This window comes from Ambystoma mexicanum, chromosome 5p, assembly GCF_040938575.1.
Source record: "Ambystoma mexicanum isolate Mex_15411 chromosome 5p, UKY_AmexF1_1, whole genome shotgun sequence".
Taxonomy (NCBI): Eukaryota; Metazoa; Chordata; class Amphibia; order Caudata; family Ambystomatidae; genus Ambystoma; species Ambystoma mexicanum.
Window position 1 is genome coordinate 664,797,932 of NC_090930.1, and position 21,648 is coordinate 664,819,579.

The window sequence follows — 21,648 nt, forward strand, 5'->3', positions numbered from 1 at the left end:
GCCTTCAGGCAGTCTCTCGCACGCGCACAATTGCACGGCACAAGACGTATTCATGGATTCGATGGTGCAACATCTTGGCTGGGAAATGGCCACGCAAGTCCTTCATGCGATCCGTCACCCGAAGTCAGGCGTAAGTAGACTTGCACGTAGGAGTTGCAGCACACACACTCAATCGGGGTTCCAATGTAACTAAGGGTTGCGCGTAAGCAGTGTAGCAGGCTGCAGGAACGTTTTATGAGGGTTCGCACGCAGATTTCCTGAGTTATTGCCAAGTTACGATTTTTTATCCGCATGTTGTTGGGGTGCCGGATACAGTTTTAGGGGACCGCATGCAAGGACCCTGAGTTGCAGGCCTGCTTACAGAGAACCCCCCACACTGTTTGGAGGGGGAGCATGAAAAGGTAGCTGTTTTGGTTGTTTATGCTTTGCGTGTGGGTGTGTCAGGGCCGTTTTGGGCGCGACTTGTGAACACAGTTACTTTGCGCTGTAAATTCCATGAATATGCAGGGCACACATTTTTCTTTTTGCGCGCAGGCTCACGCAGTGATGTTCTCGGCACTTAGCCATTGCAGGAATTCTGTGCACTTTTCCATGAATTGGGCCCTTGGTGGCCATTTTAGAACTCCCTGTGCAATTTTTGATTGCATAAGCTGGTCTAACCTGTTTGCACAGCCCTTTCTGTTGCATCTAATGTCTCGGTGATAACTTTGCACTTGCAGATTAGGAGTCAGGTGTCACATCTTCACATGGGGATGTGCACCATGCAAATGATTTAAAGCCATTAGTGTGTAGAAGGGTACTTCTTCTCGCCCTTATGGTCATAGCGTAACGTTCTGCACCCGCCATTGTTATGACCTTGATGCCCACCTGTGGGTTAGGAGAACACTTGAACACCCTCATGAAATGATGGGTGACTGTCTGACACTCCACTGAGCATTTGCCAAATGCAGCCGGTTATGCCAAAACCGGCTGCATAGCACACTATGCACTCTGACATTTACAGACCACATAACGTTCTTCCATTTCCAGAGGTGCAAACTGGCAGCATATGCTCACTTTGCCTATTAACTATGGTGTTATGAAGTGCTGTTCACATCATGATAAAGTGCAATACAAAAAAGCTGTTTTCATAGGACTTCCAAAAGTAAAATCACCCAAAATGGACCTCTCCCAAAAAGGTAGATGCCTTCTCCCTAAAAGGATAGTCTGTATGTTATTAGTAATCGCTTCAAGGCAAACATGGTTTATCCTAAACATCTCAATCCTGGGTCCTCTTTATAATGTTGTCATTTGAACACAAGTGGACTCTCTTTTGGTCCATGCTTGTGTATATACAATGTGTATAGCAGTGTAACTCTTGGCATCCAAGCGCCAGAGTCCAAGCTAATGGTGGAGGAGCAACAGTGTATAAAGAGATTTCACCTTTATTTTCAAGATTTGCACAGGTTTCTCTCCTCACAAAGTTCAATCAGGTTTTACTTTCCAGCATTTTCCATTATTTTTCCCCAGTGATCTTGGGAAATACCAGTGAATTATGGTGTCCGAGACCTTATTTTGTAATGCTTTCCTGTTTTGTCATACAGCACCTATGCATTTTGGGGCGCCCTATAAGCAATGCTGTGTATTACAGCAGCTTTGGGAAGTCACATGTGGCTAAAATTGGTAGCCAGTGTGTTTTATTTCATTATGATTGTGGCGTGAACTTGCCAGCCATCTGGGAGTTGTCTCCGGGTTCTAAATGTTTTGGAGCATTTTGATGAGCTTGTCTGGTGCACTTCTCTATAGTCACTTGCAATATTCAAAGTTTCAGCCACAATTAGCATAAGCTTTTGTGTGGTTTTGATTTATTTCAATCACTTTTGGAATAACAGATTGGATGACACACATTCAATTACCCAATCTTCTAGACAGATGGTTTTATGAAAGTTGAACACTCCGTGTTCTATGCGTGCAGTGTATTTTGATTTCTCCAGGGTCCCGTACACAATTCCCATACTCAGGTGAGACTTGTCTCTATTTTGTGTTTGGAATCATTAACATAAACTTTGCATTTCTATTATTTAAACTCGAAGACAGGAACCCTGGATGTCTGTGGAAATGCAATACCGAACTATACTGCACTCGTCGTGGGGTCCCACATCCTTAAAAAGGCTATTCCTTTGCCACGCTATGTGAGTAAATGCCATTCATGTGCTTCGATCTGCTGATTTAGAACTAGGGATTTTCAAAAATGGGCAAATTCTCTTTCACTAGTTTCTTGGAATTCTGCTCTAAATGTTGCCAATTAAAAAAAAAAAGGTGCAATCTTGTGAAATTAAAAAACAAACTTTTTTGATATATTTGCTGTAAATGAAGTCTGCAAAACATGTTTTTTGTGGTTTTCAGAACCCCCATAATTGATACAAGAAAACACAGCAAAAAGCACTGTTGCTGTATATTTCCTCGACAGAGGGGAATCTATTCCTGGGGGACTTTAGTCAGACATTAGTCGATCGATTTTTTCAAAACAGAATCAATGTATATTATTCAGTAACCTTAGATTCATGACTGCAGAGAGCCAACTATGCCTTAAAGTGCCATTTATTGTGTATTTTCTGAGCACTGTAAGTGAAAAGGTATCAATTTGTTTACTTCAAAAATCCTCAGCAAAAGAGTATCTGCAGTTTTGTTTTTATTTTGGCAAAATGAAACCTTGAGTGAAACATTTGATGCCGTTTTTTTTAGCAAGTTAAGTGAATATACTTTACTAGAGCTTCTCACTGCATTTTTGGACAAAATGCTGTCAAACGCAGAGAAAACTATTCACTACGTTTTCCTCTTACTTTGCTGATAAAAAAGTGTGCAGAATATGTTTTGAGTTCTTTTTCTCACAAACTTGCAAGAGCAAACATTTGAATTCCATCAATTTCCATTGGTTTCATTTAAATTGCACACAGACCCTAAATGTTATCTAACTACTACAGCATTTTCTAAAAAGTTTGATATCGAAAGTACACAGATAACAATGCTTTATAACTACAGAGGCTTCAGCAAGAAATTGAGATCATTCATACAATGCATTTTTATTCACCTGCACACAATCATTTAGAATAGCAGCAAAACACACAAACATAATTTTTTAACAGAGACTTGTACAACCTGTCTGCATCTAGTAGTATAAAATATTCTGGAAATAAATATACAATTCTGAAATTAGCGGAACATAAATTTAAACGAACATACGTGATTCAAGAACAAGAATGCTTCTTGTGTTCTGGCTAAGTACTGATTCATAGCCTGCTTTCTGGAGGAAGCGCATTGTGTGGAGTGTTGAACATATTCATGTTCCACTTATGCACAAGCTATATTATTTCAGTTACGAAAGTATGGCATGACTGTCCCACTAACAGGCCCTTTATAGTCTTTAAGCATGAAGAAAGCATTGCACCTCTGTAAAGCCATTTGCAAAGGCAGTGACATTTGGTTGTCATTTGTCAAATGCAGTTTCAAACACTCAATAATGTCAGGATATCCATATGTTCACCATATGTAAGAATATCAACCTACATGTAGCGGCTACAAGTATGTGACAAAGCCGCAATAAGTCTGATATTTTCACCATATGTAAAATATATCCTTACATGTGAAGATGCTGCTTGCATATGAAACGCAGACTCAACTACTCCAATCAATCTAGCAGGCGCATAATAAGTCAAGCATGAAAATGTATATATTTTTGTTCATAACGCGCATCATGCCAGACTCATGATTCTAAGCATGGGATCAAACCCATGCTGCTCAGTGCTCTCTTGTTGCCAAGATGGGTGTGTTGCCCTTCTGCTATCCCCCCCCCCGGAGTCTATATGTATTCTGGAGCACCACATGTGCTTCTATCCATGTCATAGATATTTCAAATAGCCCAATGGAGCCTTCACATCCCTGAGTTTTCTGAAATTCTGAGCTATAGCCTTGGAGGAGTTTTCATCACATGTCAAGTGCAGCCACATATTCTCCAGTAAAGCAATCTTCAGCACTCCTGGAGCATCTTGCAGACGGGGAAGCCTCCCATGGTTCTGTCAGCATGCTGTGGGGTACATTTGCCAGCCCCAACAAATATTCCCCTACAACAAAAACCACATTTCCCCATTTCACCGAAAAGTGGCTTTGCTTTCTTTTCCTGGCGCATGAGTGGCACACTTTCAACACTGCCACTATAAAGAATGGCTGCATTTGCTTCTTTCATCTAAATCCAGCAGAAAATGACCTCTGTTCAGAACGGCATCACCTTTTTCTGTTCTGTCATGTTGAATACTAAAACTGCGCACATGACTACCAAGACGGCTTTGAAATGTGCTCTTGATTCATTTTCCACAAAGATTGTGCCCTTCAAGGAAACCCTTCCTGGCATGTTTCATTTCTGCTGAGTAGCAAGAGATTAGGCAAAAGTATTCCCAGAGCAGCTGATGTTCTGGGAAACCACTTGAAAGACCAAGAATTCGGATTTCTACTGAAACACGGCTTGAATTTACTTTTGGAAACAAGTTAACTCACGTGCAGTACTTCAAAAGAAGCTCTCTCTCTCTCACTTGATATGTGTCAGTTTAAAATATCCCATTTGCCAAGCATATCCCTGTGTATAGAAACTGATTAGAGCTATGAAAAGCTTTCAGAAAGTTAATGCCAAAGAAAATGTGTGCTACAGAAACCGCATTGGGAATTTCAAAATGAACTGAAATACACACACGTGTGAAATCTGCTTTTGCAAAAGCAAGAAAACTGCTCTTTCGAAAGCTAAATGTGAAATCATCCCAATATTCGCACAGAAATAGTATTATATGTGTGGGCTGGGGTGGTTCAAATGTATATTATATTTATTTACAAAAGGACTTGGGTTCTGGGGAAGAAAGAGAGAAAAATAAAAATAAATGTTTGAAGACTCCAGAACTAGTTTGGCAAGACAGGCACTTCAAAGATATCCAGCCTCACGGGAAAGGAAGCCCCTTTACAAATGTGAAAGGGCCAAGGTGTGGAAATTCACGACCTCGTCAGACTGACTGACATTTCCCCAGCAAGGGACAATGGACCAAGGGGAACTAGAACTTCACACAGAAGTGTGAGTTCTCTCCCATTCAAAGTGGAGGACTTCAAAGTGGGAGTCATGGCAACACCTGTGCAAGCTGACCAGAGGAAGACATCTGGCTGAGGGTTGGAAAGACCGCCCACATTTGGGGAAAAATCCAGCCCATTTGATTCAAAAGACTTTTTACATTAAGACATTTATTTCAGTAATCTAAAGAAGCAATAATGTGAAATTATGAGAGTTTTAATGTGATTTTTGCACAGGTAAAATAAGACCATGTGGGTCTTCTTGACATGTGGGGACGGGCGTGAACGGCAGTAAAAAGGCATGTCTGGGGAAAGCGTAAATGGCACAGATATGAACCTTGATGAAAATATGCCTGACACTGTTAGGCTTATGTGTAGCTATTTGTAGAACCTTTGATGAAATGTTTACCATGAGAAATTGTGAAAGAGTGCAAAAAGGGAGAAGCAGTATTGCACAGACTGGGCGTTTGAACCAGCATTTTCCTTGTGAAATATGGGATTTGCCTATCTGATTTTTATAATGGTGACATTCGTAAATATAAGGGATTTGTTCCATAACTTATTTTGCCAAAAGTAACTGTGGTGAAACAAAGCCAGTCATAAAACACCCACACTTAAACTGATGTCACTTCCTTGGAACCAATCCACCCTCAGGGACGAGGGGACACCCATGGCCTTACCTATCCCCTCCAAGGGGTATGTTCAGATTACTTCCACCCATATTGTAAAACTCCTCTGATGTCATCCTTCCTATATAAGAAGGAGGCATAGGGAGATTCAGGACAATCAAGAATCCAGCACATTCAAAATTCCACTGCAAGGCTCCAAGACTCAAGAACCAGATCCAGAGGTAGCTGATCCAGATCCAGGCAGAACCACTGATCCAGAACCACCTATCCTGATCTAGATCTTGCAGAACCACCCATCTAGGTCCAGGCAGAACCGTTAATCCAGGGAGAAAAGAGGGGAGGCCGCTGATCCCCTTTGGGAGAATCCAGAGACCAGACCCATTTGACCAGCTGTTCCCATAAAGGAAAGCCCAGCCGCTGCCCAGTGACCAGACCCTGGCTTCACTGTCTAGAGACCAAGCTAAGCTGTCCCAATAACCCAACTCCAGTGCATTTTGTAAGTATCACCCTCCCAAGCACCAAAAAGCTGCATACACCGCTGTGTTATCTTGCATTCTGTCCAAATCCTATAACAATCCTTTAGGAAACCCTAGTAAATTCTCCAAATTGTCAGCATCCTCTGTTTTAGCCTGTCCTTAGAAGAATCTGTGTTAGTCTCCATATGTTAGTGTAAATCTTTTCAAATCATTTCAGAAATCTGTGTAATTCCTTAGTACCATTTTTAGATAAAGTAATTAATTCCCATATAAAGAGGAACGCAGCACAAATTGGTTAAAATTGAAAATTAACCTCCTTGCGTGCAGCATCTTTCTTTAATGATCTAGCCACTAAAATACAGCCTCAGTAGAACAAATCATTTCTGTTAACAAAACTGAGTTTGCCCGTGAAATTGTTTTCATTATAAAATACAATATACCTTTCCTACAAAGAATCCCATAGTGTCATCCCATAAAAAGTCGTCCTTTCACTTTAGTATCTTACCTGTTATGTGCGTTGGTACCCATCAGAAAAAACGATTTTCGATTTGACTGATTAGGTCATTTTCTTAGCTTTTGCGTGTTTAAATCTGTGAAAAAAAGAAGAAATTGCAGTTCTGCCAGGTGTGATTTTTGCTGCATTGCTTTCCTTCCCAAGGTCGATGTTCTTACCTGCATTCATGTTGTTGTAGTTCCCTGCCTAGTAGTTTGTAAGCTTTCTTGCCTTTTAGTACAGCCACACAAATTCTTGTCCTATCCATTTTACCGCACATGTAAACTAACCTCTAATTATCTAGTGATTTCCGAGTGCCATTTTGCTCATTTTTCAAGGGTTTTTCATGTTGTTTTGGCCTCCCATTCTGGGGTGGTAGGTCGAATTTACAATCCGATTTTTCCATCTTATTTGTGACTCCTTGCCACTCCTTTCCACCCACACAAAACATAGCCCGCAGGGGTTTTGGGGAGTGTTTAAGGGGGAGTGCCTAACAGTTGTGCCATCTATACGTATGTCCAAAAAGTGACTTTGCTTCCATATCCATTTAAACTTAAGTGTCAAGTATCAGAAAGTTAAATTAAGTGTATCTTAACATTTCGCTTTATATTATCACACCACTGGTAATTGCTGCCCTAAATTTGATTTGTTTGATTTTGCATTTGGATTTAAAAATAAATAAATATTTTATTATTACACACTGGCCTGGTTCATGGTCCATTGCGACATGGGGTGTTTGTCAAGGGGGCTGTGAGACGGGGTTGTGTGCCTTCTCAAAGCAGAATCCAAAATCAATCAACATCCCTCACCAGTGGAAAGAGTCCTGGTCTGGAGTGTGCCGTGTCTGTAAATCTGTGATAATGCTCTTCATGTTTTAAAATGTTCTGCCCAAACCCTTTAAACATAGCCGTACATTTTATATATTGCAAGCACGAGCAAAGCCTTTAAAAAAAGACATGGATCGGGGGAGTTGGTGGGTCACTCCACTCTAGGAGATTCCAAACCATATTAGGAGTGACATTTATTCTCATTAATATGTATTCTAAATTTCACCTGTGCACAGTGAAATAGAAAATATATATTTTTTTCTAGGTGGGAAATCTGAATTTAAAAATATTGTACTATGCACATTTTCACATATTTGGCTACCTTATGTAGGGGCAGAAAGCCTACTGAAAGGTTGTTGACATTTTCCAGTCTTTTAAAGGACCTCCTGGGACAGTTAGACATAGAAAACAAGCAATGGCAAAGCGATCCGTTTTTGCTTTTGTGTAGGGATGGGATAGGCATTTGCAGGCACTGCAATAATGGTATTAACTGACCATGAAATGGCAACATCTGGAAAATTGTATGATTACCTGAATGTTAGGACAGTTTTTCTGAAGTCCAACTAAGGGCTTAGTAAAACCATTCAACTAAGACAGCACAAGACTCCACTCTCAGCATAAGGCTGTACTACCTGAGTATTTGGTAGCATAGACAGAGCAGCCAGGCTTTTCTTAGGAGGGAGAGAGGGCTGTAGGAAAGTACATTGAACCTGTAGCATACCAAGGATTCGATAGAAACACTTTCAAACAGAAATATTATAAAACATAAAGGTTTATTATACATACAAGTAGGCCAAGTTAAGTCTTGGGGTGAGTACCTTGTCACAGTCATAAACACATAATAAAAACACAACACAATCCTTGAAGGTACACAGACTAAAGCATAAACCTTCTTCAGAATACCTAACAGTAATTCTCGGGAAGTCAGAACTTATCATACCTATTCATGGGGAGTAAAACCATTAGTTACTTTTTGATTACTTTACAGTAAGACAAGGGTAGTTGACCCTCTCAGTTATACAGTGACAATCAGCAAAGGAGTCACATAATCAACCAACCCTGTTACCAGGATACTTTTCTGAATAGTGGAATACAGATTCAAGGAAAAGTATATACCTATAACTACTTTTAGGATAACTCAGTTATACTAGCTGAGTAAAACCTTTTGGTGTACTATACAATTGCAATTGCTTTTCAGCTCAGTGGAACACAGAGTAAGGTAAGCAAGAACTCTTAACACAAACTTTAGGATGGCACACGGCTAACTCAAGACAAGTAAAACCAATGGTGTGATATACGATTACAGTTGCTTTTCAGGTCAGTGGAACACAGACTGAGGTAAGCAATAACTCTTTAACTAATTTTAGGATGGCACACTGCTAACTCAAGGTAAGTAAAATCCATATTCTTTTTAAAGGAGCTATCAGCAACTTCAGGTAAATATAACCTAAGGCAGACTTATTCTTGACAGGCTAACAGCAAGTCAGGGGAAGCAAGGCCCAATTGGGGCACTCATACATGTATATCCTAACAGGATAGTAAAGTGAAACCAACAGCATTACTTTTGGGGAAGAGCCACAACCAATTCATAGGTGAGTAAAATAACCTAATGTACATTCCTGTGTCCTTTCTTGGTTATTATATGTTGTCTATCCCAGACAGTGGAGAGAGGTTTACCCTGGAGTGGGTGAAACATTTGGGGTATATGTGTACCTGTATTATAATGATGAGTAAAGTAACCTTACATACACTTTTCAGAATGGCACAACACACACTCAAGGTAAGTAAGAACTTGTGTAACTGTGCACTCTCGGAGTTACAGTTACCAACCAACACTTTCATAAGTAAGTACCTTTAAACACTTGTTATACTTTTCTAGACATAATCCTTTACTTATCCAGTCCTTCCCTATATGATTGGATGAGGTCACTCAGGGGCAGACGAGGGACCCTAGTGGCCTAGGAGCCAGCTGTACGCAGGGTGGGACAGCGTTCTGTTGCAGGCAAAAGTCAGAGTTCCTGTGGAAGACTGTTAAAACAAGTAAGTAGTACCCTTTAAAGTTAGTTATGGTCCATGGATGTATGAGAAGACACCCTAGGAAGATTCCAGCAGTGGGCCTGGGTGAACGGGACGAGAGGACTCCCAATCACAAGAACACCCCAAAGATTTTAGAGAAATTACACAGGCTTAAGATAAGTAAATACCTCCCCAAAATGCGGGTTTTCTTGAATCTAGTGGATCTCACAAGGCTCTGGGTTGGGGCCCTCCTATTCGGGATTCCCAGGTCGATTGGAAGAAAGGGTTACAGCTGGTTCCACTTATACAGCAGGTCACTATAAATCTCTATGGCCATCATTTCTTCATCTTCCTCTTCGGTTTCAGCTGCAGAGGTTGGCTACCTCTTGAGCTTCCAGGATCAGACTTTTATGCAGGAACGCATCCAATGAAACAAACTTGCAACATTCAATCTAGCCTCTCAGTTTGAACTGTATTCTCCCAGTCAGGCTGGAAGACAAAGGGCGGCCGAGTTTTGGGCTCTTTGAATTTGAAATTCTTTTTGGAATTTGAAAGATTTCTTATGCGCACCAGGCAGAAAACTGCATTCGGGCGCATATGTTCACTAAGTGTTATACCAAACAACTCCCACAAGCTGTACATCCCTCCTCACATGTCATCTCCCACACTCCAAGGCCATATTTCAGCTTAGGTGGTGCTTGAGTGCCATCTAATAGCCAAACCTAAAAGGCTTTTGTTTAAAAGCCTGGGTGGTCCTTAGAAACATGTTTGCAAAATGTAGACACTACTACAGGAGGCTTGAAAATAATTTCTGGAGTGCTGATTAACATTTATTATTGATTTGTTTAATATTCACAGAAACATACAAAATGTGCAAGCTAAATTTCAATTAGGTGTTTCTCAGAATTTCAAAAATAATTTGCCAGCCCCTACCGCAGTGGGCAGATGCACATAGAACTGTCAGATGTCATTCTTTTTTTTTTTAAAAAAAACGATATCTAGGTCCTATTAAACCTAGAATAAAGTGTACAGAAAAAGAGACAGAAATTATTTAATTTCCAAAGAAATTAAAACCAATAGCTCTGACTTACTCTTGGAAAGAAAAGTGTAAAACGATGTAAGTCAGAGTTACTACTGGTAACGTCTTTGCAAATCAAGTAGACTCTGGCCAGAAGGAACCCATAATCACTGCTGATAACTTCTTTGTGAATCAGTCCGTATATCTAATGAGATTGGGAGGACACTTAGAAAAAAATGAAACAAATATTGGCAGCCAATTGGCAGGATTCCTTACCATGAAGGAGGCTACAAATAATTTTAGGAGCTCTAGTGCTAATTTTCAAATTTCAAATGCATGCTAATGAACACCTGTTAAAATGGATCTCTAAAGTCATCCCTGGGAGGATTACATTAGGAGGTCACCTTAGTTATGGTGAACAGGGAAGAACTGTGAGGTTAGCCGAAACCCGATCAAGGTAGTGTGAAAGAACATTCAAGGCTTAGTCTAAGGAAAGGTTTGAGACTTATATTGTGCTTCAGAGAGTCCACACAGGGAAACACTCATAAGGCACAAAGAATCCTTAGGGGTTTAAGACTACAACTACAACTGACTTTATGCAAGGATTGACACACCCTAGTGAAATGCTGGAGACCCATCTTAAATAAATGCCCAATAAATCTTATTATAATAACAATTGAAGAATTAACCAATTCTTTACATCAGGTGGATGTTGAAATCACTGTCCTAAAAAATAAACTGCTGACTTGTTTGAGTAAGCAGGAATTAGATACTACTTTAGAAAAAAATAATCAAACATTAGAGAACTATGAAGAAGAATTGGAAACTAAATAAATAAGAATAGTTAGACGAGACAAAAATGATTTTAAATTGGGCATTGTATATTCCTGGCAGGAGTACTATCAAAATAACAGAAGATGGAACCAGACACAATTGAGGCAGGAATGGCTACCGACAAAATAATCACCTAGTTCATCATCTGATGTTTCTAGTTGTGAATTTGATTTGAGGAAATACAAAGAGAGGAGGAACAAGACATTTAAATTAGGAGGGAAACACATTCAGAGGTAGCATTCAAGAACACCTAGTAGTACTCAACAAGATACGTTTTTAGATTAAACAAAAAACTAGGGAAGGCACGTGAAGAAATCATATAAGAAAACCCCAGCAGGATCCAAGGAAAATCTAGTCATTAATCTCTCAGATTTACAACTTGCAAAAAAACAAAAAAGGTTTACTTAAAAAAGGGTTAACAAACATACCAATGTATAACAGTAATCTATTTAAAGAAGAGATAGCTTTTTATAAACTGTTTCGCAAAATTTAATTGAAAGTGTTTTTCACCACGGTACATCAGGAACATATATTTCGATGGAAGAGCTTCAGTATAAAGAATTAACCCCAAAAGGTAATTTTAATCCAGACTACATAAATGTGGTTTCAAAGAGGCACGTTTAAGGACGTGAGAGGTATACGTTTTCCAAAAAGAGCTGGATTTTTCAGTTCTCCCGGTTCTAAAACTGTATAAAAAGCAAATGATCCCGAAATTGATATACAGAGCTCAAACTAGAAGTAGACAATTAGAGAGTTTGATCTGGTGAGAGCTACTTCATCTACCCCAGTCAGTTCCGTAAGTGGGTATCCTTTATGTACTAGGACAACTGCCAATTCAAACTATGATTGATTGGGGAAGCTACAGCTTTTCTCAAGTATGTTGTTCCCACCGGCTGCTTCAATTTACGAGGGACTGAATCGAGTATGGAGCGAAGGCGGCTGTAAGGTATTGGTAAATTGGGCCTCTGGTTGTACAAAAATAGTGGATGAAATAGGCATATCCCTAGATGCATTGAGATCCACACCAAAATTGGCTAAGACAAAATTGTTTAGACATGTGTGGTGCAAATTAAGTCCAACACAAATGTTTTGGCAATCATTTCGACTAGACAATTAAAAATTTCAACACGTCTGTCCCATACTTGAAAAAGCATCCCTCACAGCACTTTAGGTCCCAAATGCTGAGATTTAGGTTGAATTTAGTGTTAACACAAGAACTTCTGGGCTGGCGAAATAACATTCCATGGGACCAGAGACTGTATCGTCCTGTGGTCCCTGCATTATGAAACGTTATCTCTGAATTTTATGCCTAGAGAAGAAGATCTTTGGAGAAGGATTTTAAACTGTAATGAGTTGAGCTTGTCCATGTATATTTTATAAAGGCTTGGGCGGTGGATTTCTAGAGTGATTTTAGCAAGATAGATTGAACGATGTTTTGATGCGCTTTTATTCTCTTTTAAAATGATGATTCTAATGATGATGAAATACTGTATTATGTTAATATTGTGTGTTAAAAGTATATTTTTGTACTGTAAACCACAATAAATAAATAAAATAGAAAAGAGCTAGACAATATTTGAATATATCAGAACAGAAGGGAATTGATTCCTTAATGACGAATCATGATATTGTGATCGAACCAGCAGATAAAGGGGGAGCTCTTGTAATCATAAACATGAGAGATTACTTACTTAAAGTAAACCTGGAGCCATTTGAATGGTGAGGCAAACTATCTATGAAGATTGACTTTGATTCCACTGAAAAAGTCAGGCAAATGATCAAAGAAACTTTAGCTATTGCATTAGAGAGATAATAGATATCACAAAAAACAAAAACATCTTTGACAAAAGAGTATTCAATATTTCTTGTATTTTACAAATTTCCAAAGTTTCATGCACATTTGAATAAACCACCAGTCCGTCTGATAATTGGAGCTGTGGACAGTTTTTTGGAACCATTGTCCAAATATGTGGATGCTAATGTACAATCCTTGATAAAAAAGAAGTGTTACATTTGTCAAAGACTCAGGAAATGTTTTATAATTGTTGAACAATGTACAATATTAAAGTGTTCTAAATGGATGTTTATTTACTTCTATCCCACACTTCGATGAGATTTAAGCTATGGAGTGTTTACTATTGCAATCAGATAACATTTAAGCAAACAACATCTTTGCAATCACATGATTAAAACATAATTATGAATAACAATTTCTTTCATTTCAGTGATTAATTATTCCTCCAGATACCAGGAACCTCGAAGGTTGTGAACATGGCACCCCTTATGGTAATACATTGATTTAGTGTTGAGAAATGAAAAATGTTTTTTAGAAAAACCCAGGAAAAAAAAATATCAAGCTCTATGAATGTTTCATCAATGATATTTTCAGAATCTAAACAATTCTTTGATTACAACAATAAAACCCATCAGAACTGATGTTTTACCTTTGAATTAAGATCTGACAGGATTCATTTCTTAGATGCTGAGATTTACTTGAGTGACTCAGAAATACATTTAAAAATATCAATTAAACCAAATGATAGAAATAATACTCTACTAGCTTTTACCTTTCATCCATCAACATTAATCAGAGAATCCTCTATAGTCAGTTTACGAGATACAAACATATAATTTCTGACACAGATGAATTCAAGAAGAAAAATAATGAGCTTAAACAAAAATTTCGGGAAAGAGAATATAAAGATGATATATTGAGTGCAGCATTACAAAAAGTAGACTCTATGTCACTGGGTGAATTACTTAATGGATGAATTACTTAGAGAAAAATAAAGGATACACCCCTAAATTGGTATATGTTACCATATTTTGTAGACAGAGCAACAAAATTAAAAAAATGTATCCTTAAGAATAGGACATTTTTTGGACATGACCCAATTTTGGGAAATATCTTTAACGAATTGGGAAACAAATCGGTGAAGGCATTACGTTCAGAAGAGTCCTTAATATTGAGTATTAAGGCACTTTACTATGTAATAAATTGCAAACATGGCAATATTGTTATTAAAGCCAATTACTTCTTGCATCCAGAGGTACTGTACCTTTTCTCAGCTCCCCCCAGCGGCTCACTGTCTCCAGAGCCCTGGTTCTCTCTTGGCTGGAATACAGGAACAGCCTCTTCCTCAACCTCCCTGCTTCTGCCTTGCACCCTCTGCAACTCATGCCTACCTGTAACCTGTCCGATCTGTGCCCTCTGCTCATCTACCTCCAACCTTCTGTGAGTTAGGCAGTTCTCCAAGCAGAGATTTGGAGAGAGATACTTATCTTCAGCAGGTGCCTCTCTCTGGAATTGCCTCCCTGCCGCCCTCTGTCTTGAGCCTGATCTTCTTACATTCTGGAACCTCCTCAAGACCTGCCTCTTCTCCTCTTCCTTTTCTCTCCCCCTACCCTGCTAAACTACCTTTCTGCTATTTCCCTCTCTCCCTCCTTTTCCTCACAGCTGGCTGACTGGCCACCTGGTGTCCCTCAGAGTCTCACAGGTCCCGGGCACTCTCTTGGTCTCAGGTCTCTCTCACTTGCCTGAGGGCACTGCTCTCGCACCATCCTCACTGCACTTGAGAAACGACAAAAGAGAGTTGCTCTCTCTGCACTTACCCCAAACTCCACTGACTGGGTGCACTTTGGACCTCCCCCTTCCTGTACCCATCTGTGCACTTGTACGATCCGAATACACAGTGCCCGAAGATCATCTGTTTGCTCTCCCTTGTCTTCACCCCTTAATTGCACTTGGTTAAACTGCAGAGTCGCCGCCATTCCTATTTGCTGTGTCTCAACTGTAATTGTATCATATGCACTTACTCTGCCTGTGCAGACTATTATCGTCTCATAATTTCAAGGGCTCTGATTCGACTGTTGTCTTTCCCTATGTTCCCACCCTCCTTGAGCGATCTGAAACACTTGTCTTGTGTAAAGGCGCTATATAAATAAACATTACCATTACATTACCATTTTCGGCGCAAATACTGTGCGCTAATACAGCTGACAATAATTGCACTGAAAACAGGGTGCTAAATGAGATTTTCACCTCGAGCAAAAAGCTGGAGGTAAAACAGCCCATTTAGCACCCAACTCATGATCGGCCAGACCTTAAATGCGGTGGTAATGTAATTACCACCGCATTTAAGGGCTACCGCCCAACTCGTGATGAGGCCCACAGATTGACTTTATGGATATGCTCTAAGACCATCACTATAACATTACAACTATTTTCTTTTACACATTTTGGGAAAACATTTGGAGTCATTCGGCTTTAACATTGATTATTATCTGTAACTAAAAGGAACAAAACATCAAAATTAATGTTATCAAGGATCACTTGGCAGAACAACACATAGACAGTGGGATTGGTAATAATGGGAATGCAGCCCATATCCTTGCATACATTGTTAGAAGGTAATACTAACACAGAGCAACCATTTGATAATCAGTTTCATATGTATCTTGAGCAAATATAATTGCTGCTTTGTTTAAAAACTAGATCTCTTTCTCTTTCGGGGGGCTGAATCTAGGCGTTCTCACAGTGCGTTGTAACACCCCCACCCCTGTCCTCTGTCCTCGCTGGTCCTGCCTTCCCCTGTGATGTGTTACCTGTTTGTGCCTCCAGTGTGCCCCCTTCTGTGTGAACTCTCCCCCTCAGGTGCTTCCTGTAGTGCATAGTTTTGGGCTGTGCTTCTTCTCCTCCCTCACTCTCCCCTCTTTCCTCCTCACACCCTCTATGGTGCTCTCAATCCCTACATCATTTAAAACTGGTACTCTATTTCCTATTCTATCCCTTTCACTAAGTCTGGAAGAAAAAAGTTTAAGATGTCCTGGTCTCCAAACAAGACAAACTCTCACCGACATCCTCTTTGTCGTTCCCTTTCCAGACCTGTGGAGCCCTCATATTGTCTCTGTTCTCTCTCCTTTCTCCTCCTCCCCCATTAATGGTGGCACCTGGTGGGAGGTGCTGTTGACCTAATTCCAATCTTCTAATACCATCATCTATGTCACCTAAATGGTACCGTCATGGTCCAGAGCCCAATCTCCTCCTTCTTGATAGGCGACTCTCACGTCTTATCAACTTCCTCCCTTCTCCTGTTACTCCTTCTACCACCCCTCTGGCACCTCTGCCACATCCATCCTCCTCTTATTCCGTTCTGGCACCTCCCTCTATGGCCCCTATGCCAACTCCCTCTACTGCCTCTTCCCACTCTCTGGCCCCTCTGCCACTTCTATGGCCCCTATGCCAACTCCCTCTACTGCCTCTGCCCACTCTCTGGCCCCTCTGCCACTTCTGTTGGGTGTACCTCACTCCAGTACCCCATCCCAGAAGTCTTTCAAAAGTGACAACTTGCTCCATGTCGCTACTCTCAACACTCGCTGTGCTATCAAACACTCCTCTGACATCTACCACCTCCTCAAAGACCTTGACCTGGATGTCCTCGCACTCACCAAGACTTGGTTCTAGGCCAGCTCTGTCACGTGTTTTGACACTCCTCCCTGAGGGCTACAAGATCATCTCCGCGCCCGAACCAATCGACCTGGAGGTTTAGTGGTCCTGATCTTTCCTGAGTGGGTTCCTGCTCCCGTCATTCCTATGCAGGCCTATTGCTCCTTTGAATTCCTGGTCTGCAGGCTCTCCATCTCTCCTGGCCCCTCTCTGACTGTAGCCACCATCTACAGGCCACCTGGCACAGATCAACCTCTTCCTCTCAGAATGGGCTGACATCTCCTCTTCTGTCCTTACCTCTACCTCTCAACTTCTCCTCCTCAGAGACCTCAACATCCACCTGGATGCTTCTAATTCCTACCCCCGGCTCTTCCGGAACCTTTGCAATTCTCTCTCCCACTCCATTCTACCCTCTGGTCCAACACATTCTGCCGGTCACAACTTGGATGTTCTGCTCTCCTCAGACATACCACTCTCTAACCCTCTTACTACTCCTCTCTCTTGGACTGACCACTTTCTGCTCTCCTCCCACCTGAAACTTTTCGTCCCCCAGGCAAGGCCCTCCCCAGCACTGCCATTGTCCTTCTCTGTCATTTGGCCCATGAAGCAAGTGTCAGTGGCTGCCTTTGTCTCAACTTTCTCTGCTCCTCCTGCTCCTGTGGCTTACTCCCACCCTGACACAGCCCTCTCTAACCTGCATCTTTCTATCTCCAACACCTTGGATATCCTTGCTCCTGTCATGAGAATCCGCCTGAAGCCGACCTCCAAGTGCAACTCTTGATATGGCTCTGACCTCGCCACCCTGAAACGCAAGTGCAGAGTGTCTGAGTGGTAGTGGAGGGCTTCGGGTGCATCCTCTGATAAACTAGCCTGCCAGCTGCTCCAAAGGCAATACAGACTCTGTCTTCTCCAATAAGAGGGTCCATATCCAAGCCCACATCTCTGTGGCCTTAAACAACACAGCTGTAATCTTTAAAATCTGCAAGGAGCTGGCCAAACCTACTGCAGTCTCCCCCTCACCTTTTCAGTCCCAGTCCCTCTGTACGGCCTTGGTGTCTCACTTCACCACTAAAACTATGGACATCATATCCTCACTTTAATCCTCCTCTCTCCCTCCCCCTGCGTCTCCCAGGCCCCTTTTGGCCGCCTCTCCCTCTCCTCTTCCTTTCTCCTTCTTCTCTCTGACAACACCTGACAATGTTTCCAGAGATTTGCGATCTATGAAAGTGTCGTTGAAACAGGTGCTCCCCTGCTCCTCCAGAACTATTAATGACCATGTTTCCACACTCGCACCAGCCTTTGCCAATTTCTGAAATCATTATTTCACCACTGGATCTTTCCCCTCTCCCCTCAAGAACGTCCTTGTGCACCCCCTCCTAAAAAAGCCTTCTGCAGATCCTACCTGTCCGGAAAACTATTGCCCGATTTCTACCACTCTGTTCCTGGGAAAACTCCTGGAAAAACTGGCCATATCCCAGCTTTCTCTACACACTGAATCCGTTGGTAGTCTACATGACAATCAGTCTACCTTGAGCATAGCCAGAGGCAGAGAAACTGCTCTTGTGAACACCCTTGAAGATCTGCTCTCTAATCTTGATTCCAGCTCTCCCTCTGTTCTCATCCTCTTTGACCTTTCCTCTGCTTTTGAAAAGGTCAATCACGCCACCCTGATCGATCGACTCTGTGAGAACCTGCGCATCATGTATCAGGCCCTGGTGTGGCTGACCTCCTTCATCCTGGACTGACCCTCGAGGCCCAACTTGTGTCCTTTCTCCCCACCACCTCTCTCTCCACATGTGGTGTCACCCAGGCTCTTCAATGTCTATCTGGCCCCTTTGGCCCACCTAATCTCCACCTTCTTTTCTATTTTTCAGTGTTATGCAGATGACACTCCACTCTCTTTTAGGCTTCCCTCAGCATCCACTCCTTCCTCGCTAATTTGTGATTGTCTATACGCGATTCAGGATTGGTGTGCCTCCAACGATCTGTGCCTTAATGCCAGTAAAACTGAGATACATCTCATTGGGACCCCTGCTCCCGCTTTCCCTCTCTCACTCTGGCCACCCTCCATGGGTCCTCTACCCTTGCCGTCCGGTGAGACAAAAAACCGTGGTGTCATCTTTTACTCCACTCTCTCCTTCACTCCTCACATCACAGACCTTGCCAAAAAGGCCCACTTCCAGCTGTACCTCCTCAGAGGTATTTTACCTTTTCTCACCTTTCCGCAGAAGCTCACTGTCTCCAGGCTGGACTACTGCAACAGCCTTTCACAATTTTCCTAACTATACTCTTTGCATCCTGCAGCTAATCCAGAACAGGACTGCGAGACGTATCCTTGGCCTGAAGCCCAAGGACTGCATCTCTCCTACACTGAAATCTCTCCAGTGGCTCCCTGTGGTGGCAAGGATCAAGTTCAAAACCCTCTGCATCATCCACAAGGCTTTCTGGGGCCGAGGCCCTCACTATATCCAACTTTCTTTGCCTAATTACCTTCCTTCTAGAGCCTTTTGCTCAGCTACCTCTACTCTCTGTGGGTCAGATGCTTCTCCAAACAGTGAATGGGGGGTATATCTCTCTCCTCTGCAGGTGCCTCCATCTGGAATGGCCTCACTGCCCCTCTCAAACATGAGCCGGACTACCTGAAGTTCCGGAAGTGGCCCAAGACCTTCCTTTTCATCTCTGCCTTCTCTCTCTTGCTTCCTTGCTAACCTACATGTCTGCAGAGCCAGCTGGTTGCTTTGTACCCTCAGAGTCTCACTCGATACAAGACTCTTCCATGACCAGTCTTCCTTGCCCTGCCTCCTGGCCTACCACACACTTAGGGGCTGTAACTGTAACCTCTACAGCCCCCCTGCCTCCTTGCACTTTCCCAGAGCAGGGCTGCCCCGGCAGCACTTACTTAGATTCATGCTGCCCTGATCGCACTTCCCCCGTCCTTTCCCCTGCACTTCCCCCTTTCCATTCCCCCTGCACTTCTCGTTGTCACACTTGCACAATCCCAATTTCACAGGGCCTAGTAGGATCGTTTGTCTTGTCTCCCCCTACTTGTCTCCCCTCCCTTTGTCTTGTGGCGCCTAGAAACACTTGTGTATAGGCGCGTTATAAATACCTTACCTTATCATATCATAATCTTGAAGCATTGGAGATATTAGAATATGGATAGTCAATTACACAAAGTATCATCACACCCACTCAAGTGATGCCCTAGGTGGTATACAAGCTGTTCAATGTCATTTCCAGTAGATATTGGAAGTTTGCAGGCTTAGTCTACAAATATAAGAGAGACAAGCACCGAGAGCAGGTTTCCTGCACTTTGACACAAAATGAGACAAGTCACTGCTCCGTCTTGAAGCCACCAAGATGAGTCAATATAACAGGAAATAAATTCATTACAGTCAACATTACCATGAGGCATAAATAAAAGAAAATCTAATAATGATGTTTACTGGATCGCTAAACTTAAAAAGAGTGAGTTTGTATTCAAGATTGGATATATACAGTGAAAAGAAAACACTGAAGATATCCAAGACTAGGGTAGGCTTATAAATATTTTTCACTACATTTTGTTTTCCAACTATGGATGTAATTAGGTAGTTCTTCTAAAAATGTGTTACATTTATTCAGTATTTGTAAGGAGAAAGAGCATGATTTCAACTCAACATATTCATACTCGAAAGTGAGGATGGAATAAACTATGATACTCGAAAAACAATACAAATTCCACAACACAGAAGATTAGTTTATGGTCTAATTCGAGTTTGTTCATAAATGATCACGTATTTTCAAATAAAGTGGGATTGAAACATTGTTTTAAACAAAATATTGTTTTTTACAGGCAAGTGGATAGGATTGACCCTTGACAAAGGAAAACTCCATCAGAAATGCATCAGAACTCGTTTTCATTCATCTAATCCTATGCGTGCCTTACAAGTTAACCACAATGGAACTTGATATTTTTTCCAAAAAACACATTTAGAAGATTATGAAGATTACTATTGAATGATGTCATACCAATAACACAAATTGTTTTGATGGTGTGAATTTGTTATAAAATATTGAAATCATGTTGAAAATATTGTTAACATTGTATTGATTAAAATATTGTATACTTCACATAAATAATTGACATGTTGTTTCTTGCTTAGAGAGTTGGGAATCACAGTCATTTTTTCGCTGTCATATTTATGTTGTAACATCTTTGGTTGCTAGTCTCCTTTAGTAGTCATTTGAGTAAACGCGCAAGTGCATGAGTAAAATCCGACATAAATGGTAAACATATCACTGCTGCTACCAAAATGTTAAAAAGTAATAAGGAAACAAAATCTCCTAATTGCACTTCACTGTAAGGTGATTTGCGCAATTATAAACATACAAAAATTCCAAAAAAGAGAAGCAAAGTCTCTTAGTGCTGACAGTCCTTGTGACTATCTAGTTTCCCCATAACAATGAGCAAAAGGCAAGGGAAGTAAAGTTAAGGGTTTGGTGTCATTCCGGCTAGCGACCGCTGTTATCAGAGGAACCTGGAGCGAGAATCACATAGATGCTACAGTTTATGGGAGCCTCATTTTGGCCACATAAAGTATGACTTAACTTAAATATTCTTGTCTGTGAGATGCAGATCAGGCACTGGGTTTATTGAGGGAAGGGAGGGATAAATTGGACCACCCTTTCCAATCACTTTCAGCTAAATTAGTTATGCTCATGTGCCTGATTTCCTTCAGATCTGTGGACTTATAAGGCAGGATTTTCACCTCTGAGGAAGTCTCTTTTCTGTATTGTGCATAGAAGTAGCAATGAATCCTTGATCATTCAATTTCCGAAATG

General features: G+C 41.3%; 1 long non-coding RNA gene across 1 annotated transcript in view; it reads left to right on the forward strand.

Moving 5' to 3' along the window:
• LOC138481691 (uncharacterized) overlaps positions 1-20,922 on the forward strand; it is a 101,667-nt gene extending 80,745 nt beyond the window's left edge. The window contains exons 3-4 of the long non-coding RNA XR_011274335.1: positions 13,604-13,664; positions 20,660-20,922. This is a non-coding gene — a long non-coding RNA (uncharacterized lncRNA). The remainder of the gene's footprint in view (positions 1-13,603; positions 13,665-20,659) is intronic.
• The last annotated feature ends 726 nt before the right edge of the window (positions 20,923-21,648 follow it).